This window comes from Cherax quadricarinatus, chromosome 65, assembly GCF_038502225.1.
Source record: "Cherax quadricarinatus isolate ZL_2023a chromosome 65, ASM3850222v1, whole genome shotgun sequence".
NCBI classification, from domain to species: Eukaryota; Metazoa; Arthropoda; class Malacostraca; order Decapoda; family Parastacidae; genus Cherax; species Cherax quadricarinatus.
The window spans coordinates 14,403,187-14,410,218 of NC_091356.1; positions in this window are offsets into that span (position 1 = coordinate 14,403,187).

Sequence of the window (7,032 nt, forward strand, 5' to 3'; positions counted from 1 at the left end):
TCAAAAACGACATACACAACACTTACTGCCTTTGCGTACCGGACTAATAAGTACGCAATGGACAAAATTCTTTTTCTTTACAAACGTCATCTCAAACTGATTATCTTTTGATCACGGAATTGATAAAACACTTTTACAGCACGTTGGCCAAAATACATCCTTCCACGCTCTTCGAAGCAGTGTGCATGTTATAACAGTGCAGAATTCAGAGCAGGCTCATGCTCTCTCCCACATCACTTCCATAGATAACATACCAGTCACCATTCCTAAGCACGTTACTCTTAATTCTTGCAGTGGTACTGTGGTCTTGCCACATACCATTGTACAGAGCGATTTTTTGTCTTGCAGCAAGGATATTTTAGAACAATTAGCTCTTCAGAACCTCCCTATTCTTAAGGTAGATATGTACATCCTGCCTGCTCGTGGGTGGAGGCGTTTTCCTAGTAACATCACTCATTTAACCTTCGACTGCCATGAACTTCTGTCCTCTGTCTATATTGCGGGACATCGCCTAGAGGTCCGTCGAGTAGTTCCCACTCCCCAACAGTGTTGTAATTGCTGGCGTTTTGAACACCCCGCTAAACACTGCAGATCTGCGGCGGAATGCCTTGTCTGCAGTGCAGCAGATCATTCCAGTACGTCTTGTAGTTTTCCCCCCTCTTGTCTCAATTGCAGGAAACCTCATCCTTCCTTTTCACGCCATTGCCAGGTTTATCGTAATGAACGAGAGATCCGTTATCTTAATGAGTGTGAAGTCCTCACTTACACTATGGCTGTCTCTCAGTTCCGCCTTCAAGGTAAACTCCCTCGTGTCCCATATGCTTGGGTAGCCCGAAGACCTCCAACCTCGACGGTCCTGCTGCCTCTCAATCCCTCTGCGTCTGTGTCTTCTGGGGTTGCCCCAGTTTCTAATTCTTCTGCAGTTTTGTCCTCTGACACTCCTACCTCCGCACCACTTCCTGCTACTACTTCATCTCACTTGGTTGCTTCTCAGTCTACGAGACCTCGCAAACCTACACATTCTTCGTGTCCATCACCTGCGCAGAATGTATCTCCTACCTTGGAGCCTTGTTCTCACCCCCTTTCCAGCTCTCACATGAAAGTAGAGGTTCATCCCCCCTCGTATAGTCCCCTGTCCCCCCCCTCCCCGTCTTCCTCTATATTTGCCCTCCAACCTCCTTCCTCTCCTGTTACACTGCAAGCCTCTTCTACCCTAGCCGACGCATCTCTCCAGGTTCATGCTCCCTGTCCCCCTCAGACCTCTTGAGTTGCCTCCATAGTTACTCCGATCTTTCCTTGCAATGCCTCTCCTGTTTCTAACATCATGGCATTATTGGCTTCCTTAACTTCAGAGACATTAGACGCTATTGCGGAGATGACACCCCCGATGGATACCAACGCGACTCCTCCTACCCCTATTATTTCGCAACACTTGCAACACCTATTCCTCCACAACATTCACATTCTTCCCTGCTTACACGCTTACCGTTACCCTCACATGTTGACTTTACAGATCCTAAAAGCCCATAGGTTTTATCATTTCATATTGTTGCCACTTTTATTTGTGTACATAATGTCTTTTTTACAGTGGAATATTCGTGGTCTTAGGGGCAATCGAGGAGAACTCCAAGTGTTGCTCTCCCAATTGTCCCCAGTATGTGTTGGGTTGTGAGAGCCCAAAATTTGTTCTGCTGTCATTCACCCTGTTTTGGGCTACGTGCTATTACATTCTTCAGATCCTTTACCTGATGAATCATTTAATGAAAGCGTGCTTCTTGTGCGCATTGATATACTGTATCAACAAGTTTTATTCATTCCCTGCTGCATTATACTACAGTTTGGATTTATTTACACAGATGGTTTACAGTTTGCTCTCTATCTTTCTCCCTCCCATGCATTCTGTATCTTTGATATCGCGTTTTTAATTTCTTCTTTACCGCAGCCCATCTTGTTCTTGGGTGATTTTAACGCTCACCATCACCTGTGGGGAGGGTCCCACTGCGACTCTCATGGTAATCAGTTGGAGACTTCTCGCTTCTCATCCTCTACATGTTTTAAATACAGGTGTTGCTCTTACCCATTTTGACTCTCGCACTCAGTCTCTCTCCTGCATTGATCTTTCTATCTGTTCCTCACCAATTGCACTTGATTTTACATAGTCTCTCTACATGATAGTGATCACTTTCATATCCTTCTTACTTCTGCTACTTAAACCCAGCCGTTTCGTAACCCTCGTTGGCAATTTGCTCAAACAGATTGGGGACTTGTACTCCCATCTTACCACCTGTTGCGAGGACCCCCTTTCGTCATCTGTTGATGAACTGGTGCACTAATTTTCGACCTTAGTCCTAACTACTGTGACTCGTTTTATCTCCCAAACCTAAGGTAGCCATTCTCAGACGTGTACCTTGGTGGTCTCCTACATGCGCCTGCGCTGTGCGATTAAAACATGCTGCGTGGGGCCATTATCGATATAACCGTACCTCGGAGTGTCTGTTGGACTAAGCGGGCAAGGGCAGTTGCTCGTTGTGTCATACGCGATGCTAAATGCACTTGTTGGCGAGACTACATGTCTACCATTACCTGCGGAAATTGTGTGGTAAGTACACTCCGGACCCAGCTCCCGTTTTGCGGGTTGCTGGAGTTGATGTCTCAGAACCTTTAGAAGTCGCCACAGAAATCGGGAACTATCTTGTCCGTATCTTCCAAGGGCTTCACGTGATTCTGTCCCTCATTTCTTGCGTCTAAACCTACCAAAGAGCAGTTGCCCTTAAATTTATCCTCCGATGGATTGGAGCCATATAATGTATCTTTTACTCTTTTAGAATTAGTCCACGCTTTCCATGTGCCGGCCAGCAGCACCGGGGCCTGATGATATCCATTCTCTCCCGTCTTTGCATAGGCCACACTTGTCTTACTCATGGGTATCTCATGGAGAGGCATCCTGTTCCTCTCTGTGAGAATTGTCAAGTTCCAGTATCTGTTAGCCACATTCTATTGGACTGCCCACTCTGTCAACGAGTGTGCAGAATTTACCTCCAATGCCGTCTCCACTCTGCTGCCCTTTCTTTACCTTCCCTTCTTGCTGATAGACCCTCTTTTATTCCAGACTCTCTCATTGACTTTTTTGCAGCAACTGATTTACTACACAAACTTTGATGATGACGTCTCGAGCACTTTCCTCAGTCCTTTCCACCTTAATCTCTAGCTACACTCTACCCCTGCACTATCCACTACCCCGCTGCACTTCATAACCTAATAATCATCCCTCTCCCTCTTGCTACCCATTACCCCTGCATCCTTCCACACCTTGCTGTGCTGTATAACCCTTGTGGTTTAGCGCTTTTTTATAATAATAATAATAATAATAACGCTTTTGCTACCAGCACCACTGCCCTTGTGGCTTAGTGCTTCTTTTTGATTATAATAATAATAATACCAGCACCACTAGATACTTGAATGATGGCTATCAGTCTGTATTAGAAAGTCTTGCCCTTATTGCAGATTTACTAAATACTTCAAGCTGATTTACAGCACCAACTGTCACTTCCTTTATTTCACCCTTCCATTCTCTCTACTCATAACATCAACACCTCTCTGAGAAACAGCACAGATCACCCCTTTCCCCACACACATACACACACACACACTCGCACACTCATACACTCACTCGCACACTCATACATTCACTCGCACACTCATACACTCACTCGCACACTCATACACTCACTCGCACACTCACACACTCATCCCCCCCCCACACACACACTAGTAGCGATCAGTGAAGAGGCGGGGCCAGGAGCTAAGTCTCGACCCCTTGCAACCACAATTAGGTGAGTACACAAAACATAAGAACATAAGAAAGAAGGAACACTGCAACAGGTCTGCTGGCCTATGCGAGGCAGCTCCAATTCTCGTACCAGCTTAAGCCAATGCCTTGCCCTAGTGAGGTCAGACACATCACTTAAGGGAGGATCAGGTCCAACTCACATCCACCCACACCCACTCATGTGTTTATCCAACCTATTTTTAAAACTACACAACGTCTTAGCGTCTATGACAGTACTCGAGAATTTGTTCCACTCATCCATAATTTTATTACCAAACCTCATACACTCACTCCCATTCTCCACTACACACTTCAATGTGACTATAATAATACATATGAATTCATGTACTACTTTGTCTTGTAAGGCAAGTAAATAGGCTTGCAAGAAAACATTTCCTGGAATTTCCCTGAATTCTGAATTCTGCATTGATATCTTCGAGATACCACTACCCCAACTCTTCCAAGAGGTTGCCTTGCTGCTGGTGATGGGCTTTTGATTTTTAATTCAATAAATGGAGTGCCCCTTTCATTGGATCAAACTTGATTAGGCAACTCCTATGATAGGGTTGTCTAACCTTTATTATCTTGTGCATCCTCACAACAAATATATCTTAACCCATGCATCCCATATCATAAAGATCTTTGATAATAAAAGATTGAAATAACAACCCAAATATATTGATTTCACATTTTATTGTAGATTTGTTGAACCAAAATACTCTAGTAATAAGAAGAAAAGTATATATTGGAAAGTACACAGAAACAAATTTTCCATTTGGCTGAAGTTAACAAAACACGTGAATTACTTGATCTTAGCAGAAAAAAAAGTTCAGTAAAACTTTTGGTTATGAAATTTAATCATGAGCAATTTGAAGCAAGGTCCAGCTCTCTGAGCTACCAAAAGCTTACTTGGTTTGAACATGAGCACTCCAGGATGATTTGAATAGACTGATGCAGTGGTTGGAGAAGTGGCAGATGCAGTTTAATGTAGACAAATGCAAAGTTCTAAATATTGGATAGGAAAATAACCATGCAAAATATAAACTAAATAATGTAGATCTTAATACTGCTGATTGCGAAAAGGATTTAGGTGTTCTGGTTAGCAGTAATCTAAAACCAAGACAACAGTGCATTAGTGTTCGCAATAAAGCTAACAGAATTCTTGGCTTCATATCTAGAAGTATAAATAATAGAAGTCCTCAGGTTGTTCAACTCTATATATCCTTGGTTAGACTATGCTGCACAGTTCTGGTCACCGTATTACAGAATGGATATAAATGCTCTTGAAAACATACAGAGGAGGATGACCGAGTTGATCCCATGTATCAGAAATCTTCCCTCTGAGGATAGACTGAGGGCCCTGAATCTGCACTCTCTTGAAAGGCATAGAATTAGGGGGGATATGATCGAGGTGTATAAATGGAAAACAGGAATAAATAAAAGGGATGTAAGTAGCGTGCTGAAAATTTCCAGCGAAGACAGGACACTCAGCAATGGTTTCAAGTTGGAAAAATTCGGATTCAGGAAGGATATAGGAAAGCACTGGTTTTGGTAATTGAGTTGTGGATGAATGGAACAAACTCCAGAGTACAGTTATAGAGGCTTAAACGTTGTGTAGTTTTAAAAATAGGTTAGATAAATACATGATTGGGTGTGGGTGGGCGTGAGTTGGATCTGACTAGCTTGTGCTACTAGGTCTGATGCCATGCTCTTTCCTTAAGTGGAAGTGACCAGACTTGGTGGGTCATTGGGCTAATCTGGGGAGGGGGGACACGGACCTGCTCCGCATGGGTCAGTAGGCCTGTTGCAGTGTTCCTTCTTTCTTATGTTCTTAATTATTCATTGTCCTTGGTTCATGTAATTTTTTAGTATTAATGAAATATTCATATACCAAAGAATACATAGTATAAAATGCCATTTTATACTTGGGACTGTTCATGTGCCACCTGGTGACACTTCCTTCACCCCAACGGGTGTTATGTAGTCGCAGTTGTACAGCCCTGGTCTATGGGTTTCGAGTTTCTCCATGAATGTAATGTATGCTCCTCCAGGTTTAGTAAGCCCCATGAATGATAAATGTGAGCCTAACAAGTTCAGTACTTTCTAGGAGTATAATAAGACATGTGTTCTATACAGAATGTATGTGGTATTAAATTAATAATTTGAACAAGAAGTGAATAAGATAAATTAACTGGTAAAACTATTTGTTTATATTTGGGTAATGTACAGTGGAACCTCGGTGTTCATCATTAATTCCTTCCAGAAAGTCTGATGAAAACCGAATTCGACGAAAACTGAAGCAATATTTCCCATAAGAAATAATGGAAATCCAGTTACGTACTCTGTTCCAGACACCCGAAAAAGAAAAACTTTCACCATCTTTCACTCCATCACTGTCTTGCCAGAAGGGTGCTTTACACTACAGTTTTTAAACTACAACATTAACACCCCTCCTTCAGAGTGCAGGCACTGTACTTCCCATCTCCAGGACTCAAGTCTGGCCTGCTGGTTTCCCTGAATCCCTTCATAAATGTTACTTTGCTCACACTCCAACAGCACGTCAAGTATTAAAAACATTTGTCTCCATTCACTCCTATCAAACACGCTCACGCATGCCCGCTGGAAGTGCAAGCCCCTCGCACACAAAACCTCCTTTACCCCCTCCCTCCAACCTTTCCTAGGCCGATCCCTACCCCGCCTTCCTTCCACTACAGACTGATACACTCTTGAAGTCATTCTGTTTCGCTCCATTCTCTACATGTCTGAACCACCTCAGCCCTCTGGACAACAGTTTTGGCAATCCCGTACCTCCTCCTAACTTCTGAACTACGAATTCTCTGCATTATATTCACACCACACATTGCCCTCAGACATGACATCTCCACTGCCTCCAGCCTTCTCCTCGCTGCAACATTCATCACCCATGCTTCACACCCATACAGGAGCGTTGGTAAAACTATACTCTCATACATTCCCCTCTTTGCTTCCAAGGACAAAGTTCTTGGTCTCCACAGACTTCTAAGTGCACCGCTCACCCTTTTCCCCTCATCAGTTCTGTGATTCACCTCATCTTTCATAGACCCATCCGCTGACATGTCCACTCCCAAATATCTGAATACATTCACCTCCTCCATACTCACTCCCTCCCTCCCAAAAGTATTAACAAAAAGTGCACTTTATAGAGAATAGTGTTTTATATATAG